The sequence below is a fragment of the Coenobita brevimanus genome, chromosome 62 (assembly GCF_032717465.1).
Source record: "Coenobita brevimanus isolate Jiangsu-jjx chromosome 62, ASM3271746v2, whole genome shotgun sequence".
Taxonomy (NCBI): domain Eukaryota; kingdom Metazoa; phylum Arthropoda; class Malacostraca; order Decapoda; family Coenobitidae; genus Coenobita; species Coenobita brevimanus.
Genome location: NC_137015.1, coordinates 37282982 through 37302412, shown reverse-complemented (window position 1 = coordinate 37302412; position 19431 = coordinate 37282982). Strand labels below are relative to the sequence as shown.

At 42.7% G+C, this 19431-nt stretch overlaps 1 long non-coding RNA gene across 1 annotated transcript in view; it reads left to right on the top strand.

Annotated features, from left to right (window-relative positions):
* Nucleotides 1-19431, top strand: part of LOC145403968 (uncharacterized) — a 76451-nt gene extending 57020 nt beyond the window's left edge. Inside the window, exon 3 of the long non-coding RNA XR_013898104.1 lies at nt 19323-19431. This is a non-coding gene — a long non-coding RNA (uncharacterized LOC145403968). The remainder of the gene's footprint in view (nt 1-19322) is intronic.

Genomic DNA, 19431 nt, shown 5'->3' with positions numbered 1-19431 from the left:
CGTCGAAAAGTATTTATTTGATTACGTAACTATTTTAACGTTACTGCCATTAACTACAACACGAACCGTATTCAAGGTACACAAACGTTTTGAAAATTTCTGAAAATTTTCCGATTACACTATCTCAAAAAAAAAAAAAAAAATCTGAATTACTGAGCCACATCCACTTTGTTGGATTAAAAGTCGAATCATATGCCGCCATATTACAGAAAACTGTCTGGATAAGTAATTATAGGGGCAACAAATATATTACCCTCATCTTTAATTTCATAACGGAACTACGCCATTACGCTACTGATACGACAAAAATAAACACACGTGAACATAAACAATGATGGATAGACTAAAATAAATCTACTAGTACTTATGTTAAGCATATTGTATAACTGGACGGTTATTCTCGTGCGGTTACGAAGGCTACAAGCACCTATTCCTTTGCGATTTATTTCTGATTCGATTCCCTTACTGTATTCCTGTTATGCATGCAATCTATATTGTATTAAAAAAATATAAGTATCCTCGTCATGTAAGGACGCTCCCTAGCACCTTGAATTTAGCGATTAGTGAGTATTTTTGGACATGTCTTATTAATATCCTTCTGTACATTATCTATGCAGAGTATGGCAATATTTGACAGATTTAGGTAACAACAGGGCAGTTATGTGTAAAAGACAAAATAAATCGCTTGGGAAAAGGTGTTAGGCAATACTGAATATTTGAATAATTCAGAACAGGGCAGCAAGGTGTAATAAGCAATAAAATTCGCTTTAAGAAAATGTGTTAGGCAATGTCAGAACGATTCAGGTAACACAGAACAGAGAGTAAGGTGCAACACGCAAAATAAATCGCTTAGGAAAGGTGTTTCGCGATACTGCAAGGATTTATGTAACTGAACAGGAGAGTGTGGTGTAAGCAAGATAAATCGCTTAGGAAAAGGTGTCACGGGATATCAGAAGGATTTATGTAACATGACTAAGGTGTGAAAAGCAAAATAAAAGACTTTGAAAAAGGTGTTGGGCGATACTGCAAGGATTGGAGTAACGATAGCCCAGTAAAGGTGTAGTCGCAAAATAAATCGATTGGGACAAGGTGTTAGGGAGCTTCCTTCACCTTTTGCAGGTAAATTCACGTCCAGTGACAGAACATGGCAGTACTGTGGCTCTACATCCTTTCCACAGCACTTCCTCGTGACAAGCATCATATTCTACAGTCAATCTAGTTTCAATTCGGGATTCACAATGGAAAGAGCATTTTAAGGCCAAGATTGAATAAAAAGAGTATACAACCTGCCTCTAAATGCCTCATATATAAAACTGCTACTAACATGCTTTTTGGTTTGGGCTAGATCAGGACTATATCTACCTATCTATACCTACTTACCTATCTACAGCCAAACGCCTCAATCCCATAAGGGATGGTCATAATGCATAAAGCTTTCAGACCACATAATGAAGGTAATACTGTGAGTTCTGGAAGGTATGATTAGAGAAAGAGTGAATATTGATGAGATGCAGTTTGGGTTTATGCCAGGCAAAGAGACCAATGATGCCATATTCATTGTTCGACAGCTTCAGGAGAAATATATAGGAAAGAAAAGGGAACTGTACTTTGTTTTTGTTGATTTGGAGAAGGCCTCTGACAGAGTCCTTAGAAAGGTGGTTAGGTGGGCAATGAGAAAGCTTGGGATTGAGGAGTGGCTGGTTAGGGTCGTTATGGCCATGTATGTGGGTGCTCACACCCACGTAAGGGTGAATGAAGATTTGAATGATGAGTTTTCCGTGAATGCTGGTGTGCATCAGGGGTCAGTCTTGAGCCCATTGTTGTTTACCATGGTACTTGAGGCCCTCTCAAGTGACTTCAGAAATGGGCTCAAGTGGGAGATGTTGTATGCTGATGATTTGGTGCTGGTTGCAGGGAATGAAAGGGAGGCAGAGGAAGGATTTAGGAAGTGGAGAGATGGTATTGGGCACATGGGCTTAAAGCAGGCCATACATGCAGAGGCGAGCCCGTCCGGTGGCCTGAAGAGGCCGGCCTCAACGAACAATGCCATGCCCACACACGATTCAGTCGGCCTCACGTCTCCAGCTCGGTTGCAAGAAAATGCCGTGGCATGAGGGTGGCCATGAACACTCCGCTGCCCGCAAATGACCTGGAGCTGTATGATATTGGGGCTGTTGCCGTGGCCTATATTGCAAATAATAGAAAGAGGAGGAAAAAATGGACCAAATGAGCAAAAGATTGGTTGATTAGGAGTAAATTGTCCCATCTGACTCTGTTGAGAGAACTGCGGTGCGAGAAAAATGACTGGTTTAATTACTTGTGGATGGGCGAGGATTCCAACCTACAGCTGTTGTCACTGGTTTCTCCAATAATTTAGAAGGATACTGTACTTGTATAAGGAGTGCTATTTCACCGCATGAAAGACTGACAACCACACTGAGGTTTATTGCCACAAATTGCTTGTACAAGGATTTAAAATTCTCCCGCACAACTGACACAAGACTGATGCCTGATGGCCTGTGGTACCCCACACATGCTCAGTTTGCCTGAACCTGACCAGAGCCTGACCACGAAAATCTAACCGCGACAGATCCCAGGACGACCGCTGAGGCTGCCTGCGCAGGTGCCTGTTCCCTACCCACACACTCCCAGGTTTGCCTGAACGGGCCAGCCTCTTCCGGCCACCGGACGGGCTTGCCTGTGCGTGTATGGCCCGCTTAAGAGTAAATGCAGATAAAACAAGTGATGGCATCTAAGGATGGGGGTGGTACTGTCAAAGATGATGGAGAGTGGCCATGTGCGATTTGTCACAAGGGCGTGGGAAGTAATTCCATCTTGTGCAGTGTTTGCGGTAAGTGGGTGCATAAGAGATGTAGCAGTATTAGAGGCAGAGAGTGAGATAATGCTGATTTCATGTGTGTGATGTGTAGGGGTGAGCATGTGGATATTGCCAGGCGTGAAATGATTGAACTTGCTGTTGAGTCTCTTGAGTGTTTGGAAGAAATTTGTTATTTGGGAGACATGTCATGTGCTGGAGGTCAGGCAAGAGCTAGCTCTGTGGCTAGAGTGAGGAGTGGTTGGAGGAAGTTCAGGGAGCTGTTGCCTCTCCTGACACTGAGAGGGCTCTCCCTCTGTGCTAAGGCACCTTTGTATGCAGCATGTATTAGGAGTGTAATGCTGTATGGTAGCGAGACCTGGACAGTAAAGAAGAGTATATTCACAGACTCAAAGGTACAGATATGGTAATGATTAGGTGAACGTGCACTGCATCCTTTAGTGCAAGGCCTGTGGGGATTAGGTTTATGATAGAAGAGTTAAGAGGTAGGATGGGACTAAGGTGTATTGGTGTTGTGACGAGAAGACTTAGATTGAGATGGTTTGGGGATATGGAGAGGATGGGGGATGATAACTGGGTGCAGAATGTGACAAGTGTTAATGTTCGGGGTAGGATAGTGGGAGGTGGACCGAAAAAGACCTGGGACGAGGTCAGTGAGTTTGACCTCAGGGTTAACGGACTAAATAGGGAAGTTGCCAGAGATCGAGCAGCATGGAACGCTGCCATTAGGTGACCAAGGCCGATGCATGCAAGCATGTTGGAGCCTTCAAAAATGAAAATGAAACTGTCCCCTGTCATCTTCCTGCCCCCATCCCAACTTACACCCTCTATCTCACTTACCTCTCTACTTCTCTCTATCTCTTCCTTGGTCCCTCCCTCCAACTCACTCACAAACACTCTCATAGTTACTCGTTCAATCTCCATCTCTCCACATGGCCAAACCACGTCAATGTATTTCTCCTAACACTATCAAATCAGAACTGATGCACTTGAATTTCTAACTAAAAGGATACACAATGCACACACTTGGCATCTACACTCAATGTCTATTTCACTCACAATGTTACCGTATATAACATACAATGTACAACCTTTGGATAAGGGACTGAATAAAGAGGCTGTCAGAGACTGAGCAGGGTGGAGTGTGTGACCCAGGGATAAAGCACTGAGCAGGAAGGCTGCCAGAGATGAAGACCTGTGGAGAGAGTGTGACCTCAGGAATAAGGGACTGAATAGAGAGGTTGCTAGAGACTGAGCACTGAGAACATCTGCCATTACGTGACCAAGCCTGACGAATGCAAGCATGCTGGAGCCTTTATATATGATACAAACTAATGACAAACAAAACTTGCTATTTTTGACAGCGCAAGAGGGGCTTTCAGCTTGGAAACACGTCTAGGGTAGCTTGCTTTCTGTCCATAAACACATTCGGGCTATATAGAACTGAAAAATTACAGCCGCCATTCAAATCAAATACCTGTACATGTCACTGTAAAATATCTATCTATCTATCTATAGCCCAACACCCTAATCCCGCAAAGGATGGCCGCAGACAAAACGCCTCCAAGTCGCTCCGTCACCCACCATTTGACTACCCTCCCCCCAACTCACCCCCCCCTCCCTCATATACCTCTCAACTCCATCCCTCCACCTCATCCTCGGTCTACCCCTCCCTCTCCCTCCCTCCACCTCACCTACATGCACCCTCTTAGTCAGTCTTTCATTCTCCATTCTCTCCACATGTCCAGACCACCTCAGTGTATTTCTCCTAATCTTCTCAACCACATCCACATCCACCCCACAACGTTCCTTCACTTCTTCATTCGTCAACCTGTCCCTCCATGTCACTCCACATGCTCGTCTCAAGTAACTCATTTCCACTGCTCTCACTCTTGACTTGTTCCCTTCTTGCAAGGTCCACGCCTCGCTTCCATACGTCAGGGTAGGGATCACAATCCTATCATGCAGAGACTTCTTAACTTCCATACTCACCTCCCTATTCCTCATCACTGCTTTCAGTGAACCAACAACCTTCCTTCCCTGCTGTACCCTTTCACGCACTTCTTCCCCCAAAGTTCCATCCTTACTCATCACACTACCCAAGTACTTGAATGCACTCGCATTCTCCATATCCTCACCATCCAACCTAACTGTCCATTCTGTGACTTCAATCCTCTCAAACACCATAACTTTACTTTTGTTTACATTAACTTTCAGCTTCCTCCTCCTACACACTGTCCCATATTCATTCACCAAACCTTGCAATTCCCATTCATCTTCACTCAACAATACTGTATCATCAGCAAACAGCAACACTGGAATCTTCCAAATCTCATCCTCATTCATTAGAGCCATCCCCACATCCACTGCCCTACCTTGCACCTCCTTTACAACCCCATCCATTTATATATTAAACAGCCATGGAGACATCACACAACCCTGTTTCAGTCCCACACTGAGATCAAAGAACTCACTCAGCTCACCATCCACTCGCACTGCAGCCCTAGCTCCTTCGTACATACTCTTCACAGCATTCAACAATTTCCCCTCCACTCCATATATTCTTAATACCTTCCACATACCTTGCCTATCTATTCTGTCATAAGCTTTCTCCAAGCCCATGAAGGCAGCATACACTTTCTTTCCCTTCTCTAGATACTTCTCCACTAAACATCTTAGAACAAATATCTGATCAACACACCCTTTTCCCTTCCTAAATCCCCCTTGTTCTTCTCCAACTAGCTCCTCTGTCATGTGCCTAACCCTATCAATGAGTATTCTACCACATATTTTACCAGCCACACTAAGAAGGCAAATACCCGTATGGTTACCACGTACTTCTCTCTCTCCTTTCCTTTTGTATAAAGGAACAATTATACAGTGGGCTCGCACAGTGCGCGAGAGATCGGGCGGTGCACGAGCTCGCGCACTGGGAATTCGCGTACTAGGAATACATAATCTTATGGGAATACTTACATATGGGCAGTACCCCCTCATACCTGGACATTTTTTGGCCCTTAGAGACATAATAAAGGTCATATGTTTCAGACATTGTACTAAAACTATAGCTACAATAACAAAAATATGGGTAGTCACCTTAACAACAGTAGACAACAGGCCTGATGACCTTAAATAACAGGGGTTCCGAGGCGCGGCAACACTTACAGCGCCGCACTCCCCACCGCACCAACACTTCCCTCCGCAGACTCCTCTTGATCACCTTCCCCAGGAGCATCAAAGTCACTCACTTCGGCCATAAACCCTTCAAAGTTCAATGCTGACACTTCTGACACTGCAACCTCTTCATCCTCAACAGGAACAGGAGCAGACGATGTCGATAGTTCCGCTATTTCACCAACTTGAGCCCGCTGTGTGTAGCTTGTTATGAGCGTCTGTCTTCTCCTGTTTATTTCTTCCCTGTGCCTGTCTGTGTAGAAACGGAAGAGTTTGTCGATACCAACCAGAAGTTGCTCCGTTCTTAGGTTGCTCACTTCCTGTTCCTTCACCTCTTCCTCAAGCTTATCCACGGCAGCAAGGATCTTGCTAATGTTTGACATACACAGCTCAGTCCTGCCTTCCATCATGCTAGGCTGCTCAACTTGACTCTGTCTGGCGCATCAACATGACGACACGTGACGCGCTCTGTGAAGGGTGGTCGCGCACTAGTAGAAAATGGCATTTTTGAGCCACTCCTTGTCTCTGCCTCGTGTTCTGTGCAGTAAACTCATGCATTAAAGGGTTTTTGGTTATGATTTTTGGTCACTCATGCACAAGGCGAATCGTGCACTGCGGTGACGCGCACTGTGCGAGCCCACTGTACCTGATTTCCAGTCCTCTGGAACCCTTCTCTCTTCCCAAGCCAACCTACACAACTTCCATATCCACTCCACAACAATCTCACCCCCATACCTCAGCATTTCACCACACACTCCATCAATTCCTGGGGCCTTTCCCAACTTAATCTTTTTCATTGCTTCCACTACTTCTGCCCTACTGATTTCTTCCTCCCTCCTCTCATCGCTTCTTCTCCCAGCCATTCCCCAACCACTTATACTCGCACTGCTCTCACTCTCTACATTCAACAAAACCTTAAAGTGCTCCTTCCATCTCCTCAATTTCTCTCTCTTCTCCACCAACAATCTATTATTCCTAACTTTCACTCCCCTACTATATCCCCTTTCACACTGCCTTACTTTCTTTACCTCCTTCCAAAACAATTTCTTACTCTCCCTCCATTTCACACTCAGATTCCTCCCAAACTCTTCATCCACTTTCTTCTTACTCTCCTTCACCAGTCTATTCACCTCCCTTCTCCTGCTCACATATACCTCTCTCTTCTCTCTCTCATCTTCTCCCCTACTTCTACTCGCAAACCAATCACTATATGCCTTCTTCTTTTGTTCCACAGCTCGTTTCACCTCATCATTCCACCATGCTGTCCCTTGCACACCCTTGCATCTCCTCCTCACTCCACAAACCACCTCACACGCTGCGCCTATCTCTTCCGTGAATATCTTACATACATCTTCCACCCCTTCCATCTGCTCTAGCTCATACCTTCCCAATCTTTCTTCCACTATGCTCTTATAATCTGCCATTTTCTCACTGTCTTGCAAATTCTCCACTCTTCTCACAGGCACTGTTTCCTCCTGTCTTCCCCTTCGTCTTCTCAACCACTTTCTTTGCAGCTTTACCTTGGCCATCACTAAGTGAAGGTCCAAGACTCCATTCCCCCACCCTCTCCACACTCTTGCATCCAACCCTTGTCTTCTCATTCGCTCATCCACACACACGTAGTCTATCATTGCCTCTTGTTCAACAAGTTCACCATCCATCCTCCTCATTACTCTCCATGTGTACAGGTGGATCATCTTATGCCGACAGTAGGTGTTGGCTATTGCCAACCCCTTAACAGCACAGATGTCCACCAAAGCACTAACATTCCCATCTACTTCAGCTGGCACACCCCACTGACCAAACACTCAATCCACTCGTACATTCCCAACTTTGCCATTCATGTCTCCAATCAAAAGCAGTCTCTCACTCCTCTCAAATTTGTCCATACATGCTTCTACTCTCGCCCAAAACTCATCTTTCGCTCTTGCCACTCGGTCCTCTGTCGATGCATACACACATACAATCGCCCACGCTTGTATACCTACTTTCATCCTCACCCATACAATCCTTGCACCCACTGTTCCATACTCTCTTATATTCTCCTCCCACTTTTTGCTTATCATCTGACATACTCCCCCTCTTGCCCTCTCATTCTCATGTAACTCCCACACATATACCTAAACCATATTCCCATGCTCTCACCCTTTCACCTCTCCATTTAGTTTCAGTCAATCCACAAACAGTAATCCCTGTACTTTCCAGACGCCCACTTTCCGGACATCCCCACTTACTGGACATTGTGTGCCTGGACCATCGGAACCGGGGGGGGGGATCCGAATTTTTCCCACCAGTAATTTGAAATTGCCGTGCAGCGCCAAACAGCACCATTACACCATGGCCCCTTCACCAAATGTGGGCCAATTTGGTAATGAAAAATTTGTTTGGTAATGAATAAGAATAATGCATTACCAAACGGATTTTTCACATGTACGAGGATACACAGGATGGAGATGGTGGGTTGTTTGCTCTCTCTGATTAATCTGCTAGCCTACATAGCATGAAAATAATCAACATGCTGTTAATTATAAGGAGAGTGATTACATGTAGTTCCACTTGTATACAGTACATAATTAGTGAAGAATAAATGCTAGCTTTACGAATTTGGTGATGAAAAGTTAAATTTGGTAATGAAAGTTGAGGAGATTGGTAGTGTGGCTGTTGCGATCTGGCAACTCCGTTTCTTCGACATCAACAGTTACTGCCTAACTTCGATTGTGAATAGATGCTTATCGCACTGGAAGCCACACGTGCTCGTTTTTTGTGAATAAACATTGAATATACTGCAATACCTCGCCTCTAGACCACATAGGAATTTACAGTGTTGTGCAGTGTTAAGAAATTTGAACTTAAGAGTATAAAGGATCAACTATGGAGTGCAAATTGGCAGTTTAAACTGGCGGTTAGAACTGCAGTGGTGCAGTTAAGAACAATGTGCAGTGTTAAACAATTATAACTCACAGTGCAAAGAATTAAATGCAGCACAACACTGGATTACTGTATGTGCTTCAAGAGTGTTTTCACCACTGCCAAAACCTAAGAAAGGCAGCCACAAACGTGATGTCAGTACTCTGGCTGAGGTACAGTCACTTCTAATTCCTCATTCTTTGGTTCCTTTTCATTTATTTCATGCTTATAAGTACCAGTCCAGGAGGCTGGTGCCCACTATCCGGACATACCTTTGGCTCTATTACGTCGGATAGCGGAGGGATTACTGTATATCCACTTTTGCATCCTCAAGCACCTGAACAATCTCTCTCTCTTTCACTTCATCATTCACTCCTCTCATATTCCAAGTTCCCACCCTCAGAATGTCCTTTGTCCATTATTTAGTCGTCAATGTATGGTCCGTCCTGGTCCGAGGCACTTTATTCGTTTGTTTAGTTAGTTCTTTTTACGGGGTGGGGCACTAACCCACCACCAACCCTTTCAGTCCCCTCGTACAACAAACAGGGATACTGGGGGAATATTCTTGAAACCCCCCTACCCCCAGGGGTTAATGCAGTAGACCCTCTCTATACTGGATCAATTCGGGGAAGGTTGATTCAAATTAAACCAAAAATCCAGTACGTACAACAGCATATTCTAGTAGCTACTTAAAATATAAACTGTACCCATTTTACAATAACTTGGCCCATAATTTCACAACTGTCATAGCACTTCTTCACGACCAGTACAACAGCACATTCTAGTACTGAAAATACAAACTATATCCATTTTACAGTAACCTGGCCCATAATTTCACACCCCCTCATGGGGAGGGGGAGGCCGAAGATGAGATGGAAGGATGGAGTGGGGAGGTATATGAGAGAGGGGAGTGCGAGCTGGGAGGAGGGCAGTGAAATGGCAGGAGACAGGGCAACAGGGAGATTTGTTTGTGGCTGCCCCTTCCAGGATTAAGACGTTTGGCAATAGACAGATAGTCACAGCACTTCATGGCTTGTAGAACAGCATATTCTAGTACAAAAAATGAAAACTATACCCATTTTACACTAACTTGGCACAAAATATCACACCCTTGCAATAACACTGCATGGCTAGTACAATAGCATATTCTAGTACTAAAAATGCAATCTATACCCACTTTACACAAACTTGACCCACAATGTCACATCCTTATCATACCACTTCTTCCTGACTAGTACAACAGCATATTCTAGTACTAGCAATGAAAACTATACCCATTTTACACTAACTTGGCCATAATTTCATCCTTTTGCAGCTTAGTTCACATCCTTGTCATAGCACTTCTTCATGACTAGCCAAAGTGCTGAGTCACCCCACATGCAAGAAAAGAAATTATCTGGTAGGTCCGTATCATAAGCCCCAAGTAACAGATTGTGTACGTTAAATGCAAAAAAGTTCAATGGGTACAGAATTTTCCAACAGATGTGTGTGTTTCACTAACAGATGGTGGCGGCAACCATCATCCGTCCACCTGATGTAGTGCTGCCCACTTCTTCCTTCACTTATTCTTTTTCTGTCAGCCCTGTTCCTTCCTATTTCTTACGATTTTCCTTGTCACTTATACAGTAATCCCTGTAAGACCCAGACACCCAAGTCCCGCCCGGACGTTTTGGACCCAGGTCCTCGGACACACACACACACACAAAAGACATATCCACCCCTACTTTGAATTTGCTGCGTGGTGACGAGCAGCTGTGTCTTGGTGTTTACTTCCCCCGACACCCACAAGAGCACCCCTGCATCGTCCCCATTTCCCGCCTACCTACCATCATGACTGCACGCTCGTCGCTATGGCTCCCCACATGTTCGCTTTTGTGGTGGTGCCCTACCTGCCGCAGGCCCTGCTGCCTATTACTTGTGTGTGTGACGATGGCTCTGCTGCCCGACAAGAGGAAACGAGTTGTTCTGACTCTGGAGAAGAAGGAGATATTGGACAAGGTGGACGCTGGATGGTCAACTTCCTGCATCCTCTGAGAATTCAACCTGGCCTGCTCTACCTAGTTCGATATCAAGAAATCCCAGGATAAACTCACCTAGACTTCGCAGACTTCGCATCGAAGACCAAAGCAACGTGCAGAGGAAGATTATATACCCTCCCAGGTTAGCAGAAGTTGACTGCCCCATGCTGATTTGGTATCGTCGACAACGTGCTGCTGGTGTGTGGTACGAAGCTGAAGCCTGCTGCTGAAAAGTTTGCAAGGTTACTTGACACCCCAGACTTCAAGGCATCTGAAGGGTGGCTCTTTGCGCTCAACCAACCGTAAGGCCCATGACGAAGCTTTGGACGCCAATGAGGAGGGAGTAGAGGAGTTTTGGTAGAAGGTGAAGGGCTTGATCGACAGGTAGGGCCTCACTCTCGGTGAAGTCCACAATGCTGACGAAACTGGTCTATTTTATCACTCACTGCCCACGAATACCCTAGTAGAGGAGACAGAGAAGCATGTACCTGGATGCAAGATCTCCAAGCAACAGATATTTGCTTTGTGTTGTGCCAATGCTAACGGCATGTACCAGCTCAAGCCCATTATTGTTGGCCGTTCAAAGCAGCCTCGGTGCCTTTGTGGATTGATGGCTGTCCTTCCTATCATCTGGTACCATTCTGTGAAAGCTTGGTTCACAGCCAAGATCTTCAAAGACTAGTTTCACCAACACTTCGTCATGGAGGTCATCCATTATCAGACGAAGACACTGGGAATACCACACAACCAGGTAAAGGCTCTCCTTTATCTAGACAATGCACCTGCACATCCATTCGACAAGGAGTTGGTGGCTGAGAATGGCTGCTTTAGGTGCTTGTTTTTGCCACCTAATACTACAGCTCTCGTGCAACCAACGGACCAAGGAGTGATCATGGGAACTAAGAGGCTGTACTGTCGGAAGTTCCTGGACGAGGTGATGGTTGTTCTCGAGGACAAGGACAAGCACAGGGAGGGACAGGAAACGAGGCCAGCGGACTGTGGAAAACTTTCGCCGCTACAGCCTCAAGTCAGCCATCTACAACTGGGCCAGTACATGGAGGGAAGTCCCTGTCAAGACTCTGGAAAGTGGTTGGCCTCGTCTGTTTCTTGGAGCCCATGTGGTGCATGACTTCCTAGGTTTCGACATGGATGACTTCCATGCGCGTCTTCATGCGGCTGGCGATGAGGTGGATGTGGATGAAGTATGTGAGTGGTTAGATGATGACGAGGGCGATCCTGGGTATTGGATTATGTTTGACATCGAGATCGCATCTTCAGTTGCAGGTACAAGTACTCAGCTGGAAAATTCCGATGAAGGCAGCAAAGATGATGCAGACTCCTAGCGAACCACTACTCCAGCCATCCCCAAGCCGAGTGCACTCCGGGAGCACGTAGAGTTCGTTCTGGACTACCTTGAACACCCGGACTGTGACCGGAAGATGGGGCCCCTGGGACTTGTGAAGTGCACACTTCTAGGCAGCGCATCATCGATCACCGGAATCACCGTTCCTTTCGTCAATCAACCACTGATACCTTCTTCAGACCTGTGACCCTGCCGTGCCCAGCCCTGGCTCCACACCAATGCCTCACCAAGACATGTCTTCCACCTCCAAGCCACAGCCCAGCACATGACTTTCAATGGCTACAGAGAAATTAAAAAAAAAAACTGTTGGCGATTCCCTCTTCAGTACTGAGAATATGAAGGAAAAGACGGAGGGAATATTCACAATGTTGCGGGAAAGCAAAGATGCTAGGAGAGTTAGGCCAGAAGACACGCAAACACGCACGCACGCACGCGCACACACACACAAAGAAACGGAAATAAGGATAAAGAACTAGTTTAAAATGATTGTAAAAATGTAAAAGAGAAAAGAGATTTGCTGTGGATCAGATACAGACGACATAATAACAAGAGAGCATATAACAACTACAAGCAGGCAAGAAATGATTATACAATGATAAGGAGAGAAACTCAAAGGCACTTTGAGGGTAAGACATTATAATTAAAAGTAATTATCAGCCTAAGTTGTTTTACAGCTACATACAAAGCAAAGCAAAAGTCAAAGATAAAATACAATCTATCATGGATGAGGGGCAAATCTGTATCAATGAAGAAGATATTTGTGAAGTACTAAGCAAAAATTTCCAATCAGTTTTTACTAAGAAAGTGAATTTGCCAAAGATGAAAACGAACAAGCACGCCCACACATATGAACAAATATACATATAACGAAACATGAAGTCCAGGAAGAGATGAGGAAATTAGACAATGGAAAAGCCAATGGCCCTGACAAGATTTCGTGTTAGGTATTACAGGGACGTGCAAAAGAGCTAAGCAGTCCATTACATTTAATATTCAGAGAATCCTTAGGACATGGAAAACTACCTGATATTTAGAAGAAAGCAAACATTGTGCCCCTTTTCTAAAAACCCACTTAACTATTGACCAGTATCACCGACCAGCGTTACAAGCATATTAGAAAAACTGATATGAAGAATTTGGATAAATTTCCTGGAAAAACACAATATGATAAAGACAATTTGGTTTTAGAAAGGGAAAATCATGTTATTAACCTATTAAGCCACTATGATACAGTTGCAGAAATAATACAGAAAAGAGATGGATGGGTAGACAGCATACATTTGGATTTCAAGAAGGCATTTGACAAAGTACTGTACCACACACAAGACTTTTATGGTACCATCAAGGAGGAATCCAAGGTAATCTATACGACTGGATGCAAGATTTTCTCAGTAAAAAGGAAATGAGAACAGTGCTAAGGGAATTACTCAACATGGAGAGAAGTGACAAGTGGAGTTCCACAGGGCTCGGTGCTGGCACCATTTATGTTTTTAGTATATATGACAGACAGCAACAATGGAAATGGAAGCTACCTAAATACGTTTGATGATGATGCAAAAATACAAAGGGAAATTACAAACACAGACTCTTGCACTGAGTTACAAGAGGAGTTAAATAAGTTTCATGAATGGAACAATAGATGGCAAACGGAATTTACCGTGGACAAATGCCATGTAATAAAATTTGGTGAAAGTAAAAAAAAAGGCCAGACTGGAACTATGAGTTAGGAAGGTCAACCTTACACACATCAAAATGGAAGAAGGATTTTGGAGTGATTATCAATAACAAACTATCATCAGCTGACCACATAAATGAAAAAGTAGAGAACATGTACACACAGCTTGCTAATATGAGGGTAGCATTCACAAACCGGCATATATATATATATATATATGAGGACATGCTGAAAGATAATACCATCATTCATCATACCTACTCTGGCGTACACATCAGTAGTCTGGAATCCGCATCTCAAAAAAAAAAAATAAATAAATAATAAAAAAAAAAGATTGAAAATGTACAAATGGCCACTACAAGATGGGCACCAAGTTTAAGGGGCCTAAGCTATGAAGAAAGACGAAAATACCAACATTACAGAAGGAAATGAGGAGGCATGATTATATAAATGCATCAAAAAAAAAAAAAAAAAAAAAAAAAAGACAAACCTAAGGGGAAGCAACATTAAGAGGACACTGCAGAAAACTACTCAATAAGGGTAATAAAGATGTAAGGAAATTCAGTTTCCCAAACAGAACAGTTGAACAGAGGAATGCACTACCGAATGAAATAGTGTGCACCAAAACAATTCATAAAGACGTATGATACATAAGGGTCCAAAATACGGGACATTACGAGCCGGGCTCATTCCTGTAAACATACAATTAGGTATGAACTATTAGGCAAGAACACACACACACACAACTAACCTTCATTATTCTCCCCTATTCATCGACGTAAAACAAAGCCAACACTGTACTTGCGACCTGATACGAGCTTCACCACTATGGATTGGCTTGGGGCGTCTTTGAGGCCATTTGGGGCTGGCATGACTTCTCTCTGGAATAAATTTTACATTAGTAGGATGCCGAGGATAGTCTCATCATCTATAATCTGTTCACAATAATCTGGTCAAAGTAATCATACGGTAAAAATCAACCAAACACAATAAAATCACAAATAAACTTTTTCTAGTCTATTTTTATTCCCTATCTGACTTTAGACAATTTTTTTCGACCTTTTTTTAATCCCTATGTGACTTCCGGCATTTTTTCAATCAAAATACGTTAAACGTCACACGTGAAAAAAAAAAAAAAAAAAAAAAAAAAGGAAAATGAGTCGTCGTCAAACCATCATCATCCCCATCCCAACCCACCTCTTGTCTTCCATTTCCTCCCTCCACTCTCTCATTCTATCCCTATTCTCTCCACCTTCACAAATTCCACAAATCACCAAAATTTTCCACATTTACGCAAAATATCAAAAACAGACCTACCGGCGTGAATGTTTGCGATTTTCCCTGCCCCTCATCCAATTCACTCACTGTGTAAAGAAACTGACGCAACAAAATGGCGTCCTACGAACAGGTCTTGAAATACATTTAAGAAAAATTTCCTCTTAAATTGCAGGAATTATATTATTTATTCAAACCGTTAGAAAATTGCTGAATATAATATAAATGAGTATGAAACTTTTCACATTACTGCCATGAGCTACAACACGAACCGTATTCAAGGTACACAAACGTTTTGAAAATTTCTAAAAAGTTTTTGAAACCACAATCAAAATTACATCATTTCACAACAAAACACTTAAATTACTGAGCCATATCCACGTTGTTGGATTGTCATTATGCCGCCACATTACAGAAAACGGACTGGATAAATAATTATAGGGGCAACGAACATATTATCCTCATATTTAAAATTAATTATGGAACCAGTCCATTACGCTACCGATACGGAAAAAATAGGCAGACCTGAACATAAGAAAATAAATTATGGATAGATTCAAATCTACAAGTACTTATGTTCAGCATATTGTTTAAATGGACGGTTATTCTTGTGTGGTTAGCAGGTTACAAGCACCTCTTGCTTTGTCATTTATTTCTGATTCGGTTCCCTCACTATATTCCTGCGTTATTCATGTAATCTATGTTGTATTAAAAAGATAAAAGTATTCTCGTCTGGTAAGGAGGCTCCCTAGCACCTTTATCTTAGAGATTTATGAGTATTTTTGGACATGTCTGGTTAATATCCTGCACATCATTTATGCAGAGTATGGCAATAATGTAAGGATTTATGTAACAACAGGATAGTACAGTGGAATAAAAATAAATCGACTGGGAGAAAGTGTTAGCAAGCTTCCTTCACCTTTCACGTCCAATGGCAGAACAAGACAGTATTCTACATCCTTTCGACAGCACTTCTTTGTAACTAGCACAGACAATACTACGGCTCTATATCCTTTCGACAGCACTTCTTCGTGACGAGCATCATATTCTACTGTTAACTTTGTTTCAAATCGGCATTCAAGATGGAGATAGTAAAAAAAAAAAAAAAAAAAAAAAAAAAAAATGCAACCTGTCATCCTTTCCACAGCACGACTTCGTGACTAGCATCATATTCTAGGGTTAATCTATTGTTACGTCTGCATTCAAGACAGAGATGGCGATAAAGACACTATATCCTTTCCTCTAAGCACTTATTCGTGACTAGCACCATATTCTAGTGTTAATCTATTGTTGCAACTCCATCTAAAGCCAGATGCCTTGTGGCCACAAATGTGAGAGAGAGAGAGAGAGAGAATTAACTGTAGAGAAACAAGGGCAAAATCTGTATTACTTTCTCCAGGATAGTCACAACGGAAAAGGTCTTACGAACCCTCCATCTCCCCTATAAAACTACCTATATAGCCTATCATATTTTATAAGCCTTAAAAAAAAAAAAATCACTAAAGGAACGAATGTAGCATGAGACTGACTAGGAGAGTATACATACATTGTACACAGATACATTACACACGTACATACATACATACAGACTTTTTTATGCAAGGAAGAAGGAACCAAAGGCCAGGAGCCCGATAACCGTTCCCTCCAAGAATAAACAGCAACAATACAACAGAGTGCTAAATTCAAGATCTGTTCATTTTGAGATGCCTGGACTCACTGCGTTTGAAAGACTGGAGATCATAGAAGCAGGAAATACGGACAAAGGGAGACAGTTCCAGAGATGACATACATATAGATACAATGTCAAAGATAAATGCAGATAGATAGATAGACATATATGTAAAAATTGATTCCAACATACGGTCCAATTGAATGGCAGATAAAGACAGTGTAAAGTAGATAGATGGATACAGATAGATACCACCACATGGTCAAAAGAGATTGGTAGATGCAGCAAGTCAGATAGATACAAATATCAACATACGATGTAAATGGTAGAAAGATAACAGGACAGACTGACATATAAAAAGATAAAAGTCGGACTAATACACTGATAAATGTGTGGATGGATATGGATAGGTAGGTAGGTAGGTAGATGGACAGATGGATGAATGAATAGATAGATGGATGGACAGGTGGATGGACAGACGGTGAGAGAGATGGATAGAGACGGACGTACACATATACGGGTACAAATAGACAGAAGATAATCAAAAGCTGAAAGTAATTAATACATTGTATAATAATATTTAAATAGAAAAGAATGAATATATAATAAAACGAAGTTTCTCTCTCCCCCTCTCTAACGTACAGTACTGTATGAATACCTAAAGCTTTCAGATGTCGTGATGGGATTACACGTTAGATCAACCCTACATATATCACTAAGGGAGAAGGTCCTAGGAGTGAGTATCAGTAACAGACTATCTCTGGGTGACCACATAAGTGAGACGGTATGTAACATGTATACACTGCTTGCTAATATGAACAGCATTCACATATATAAATGAAGACGTGCTGAGAGTGATAACGACATCATTCATCAGACCAACCCTGGAGTATGCATCAGCAGTATGGAATCATCTAAAAAAACACAGAAAAGATTGAAAAAGTTCAAAGGGCAGCTACAAGATTGGTACCAAACTCAAGGGATCTAAGCTACAAAGAAAGACTAGAAAAGCTGAATCTATCAACACTACAGGAGATAAGGAAAAAAGGAGACATGATTATGTTATATAAATGTATCTCTGGGAAAGAGAAAACAACCAAATGAATAAGGTATATAACCTAAGGGGAAGCATCAGCAAGAGGACACTGCAAAATACTGCATAAAGAGGCGATAAAGACGTATGAAAATTCAGTTTCCCTAATAGGGCAACTGATCAGTGGAATGCACTACCGCAAGTGTGCCAAAACTATTCATTAATATTAGGATATGTATTATAAAAATGGTTTAATACACGGGACAGTACGAGCCTGACTCATTCCTGTAAAGATAGTTATGTAAGAACAATTAGGTAACACACACACACACACAATACTGACAGATTAGGAAAATACAAGTAACATCTACTCATGGAAATAAGAGTGGCAAGAGACTTAACACTGATAACACATTCACCTACATACCAGTTTCATGTGTAGTTGCTCGCCATATCAGGCAAATCAGTTCTCTAGGCAGAGCAATCCACTGCTCTGCCGCGATGAACAGCCCACCTGAAAATGGGAACAAATATTTATATTTATTCATGGAGGTAAGACTGACTGTCAACCCTGATGGTTAAGAAAATAGTAACAAATATATTGGTGGTAGAGACAGACATTTCTGAAGGTGTTAATACAGGCACCTGCATACCAGTTTCATGTGTAGCTACTCACCATATCTGCAGCTCAGCAGTTTTCTTGGGAGGGCAATCCACTGCCCTGCCGCGATGAACAGCCCACCTGTGAAAGGGGCAAAGTATTGGCACCTACTGTTAGTAGAGGATGAAGAGAATGAACATTCTGATGGTCTTAGGAGATGGGAAAAAATAACTACCTGTCTTCGTTCACTTTAATTGTCAAGGTCAGTTCAAGCCGTGGGTGTATTTCAAAGTGCAACTCCCGTTTTGGTCTTACTTGAACCAGTCGTAATGGAAACGTTAAGGGTCAGCCAAACAACTTTTTTGAATGTCACGAGGCAAGATGTAACTGCGAAAAGTTAATTAAGTTTTGATCTGATTTAAACCCAAGTTGATGGATGTTAAGTTAGAGCAGAATGAAATATAAGTAATCAACGTCAATTACAGAGCAAAGTAAAATATTTAGATCAGTAGTTGGTGGGTGTGGGTGTTGCTTTGAGTTTTGTTATGGCTTTTACATTTATATGGTCATGTGGAGACAATAAGACTGACTAGAAATGGGGTGAAGGAGGGTAGGGGATGGCCAAGGATGAGACGATTGAGGTGCATGTAAGAGTGGGTGAGTTAGAGAGGGGGCAGCCTGATGGTGGAGGACAGTGACATTCAAGGCGAGTAGTCTGTGGCCACGCCTTTGGGATTTATCTTACCAGCTGCATAACCTGTTGTTTTTCAGGTTGACTAGAAAAGACTGCTTTACAGTATGTGTTGCACAGCCACCATAACCTGACAAGTGTTTAGATGACTGCGCCATGCTTGCTGCCATTTGGTGAACGTCACCCCAG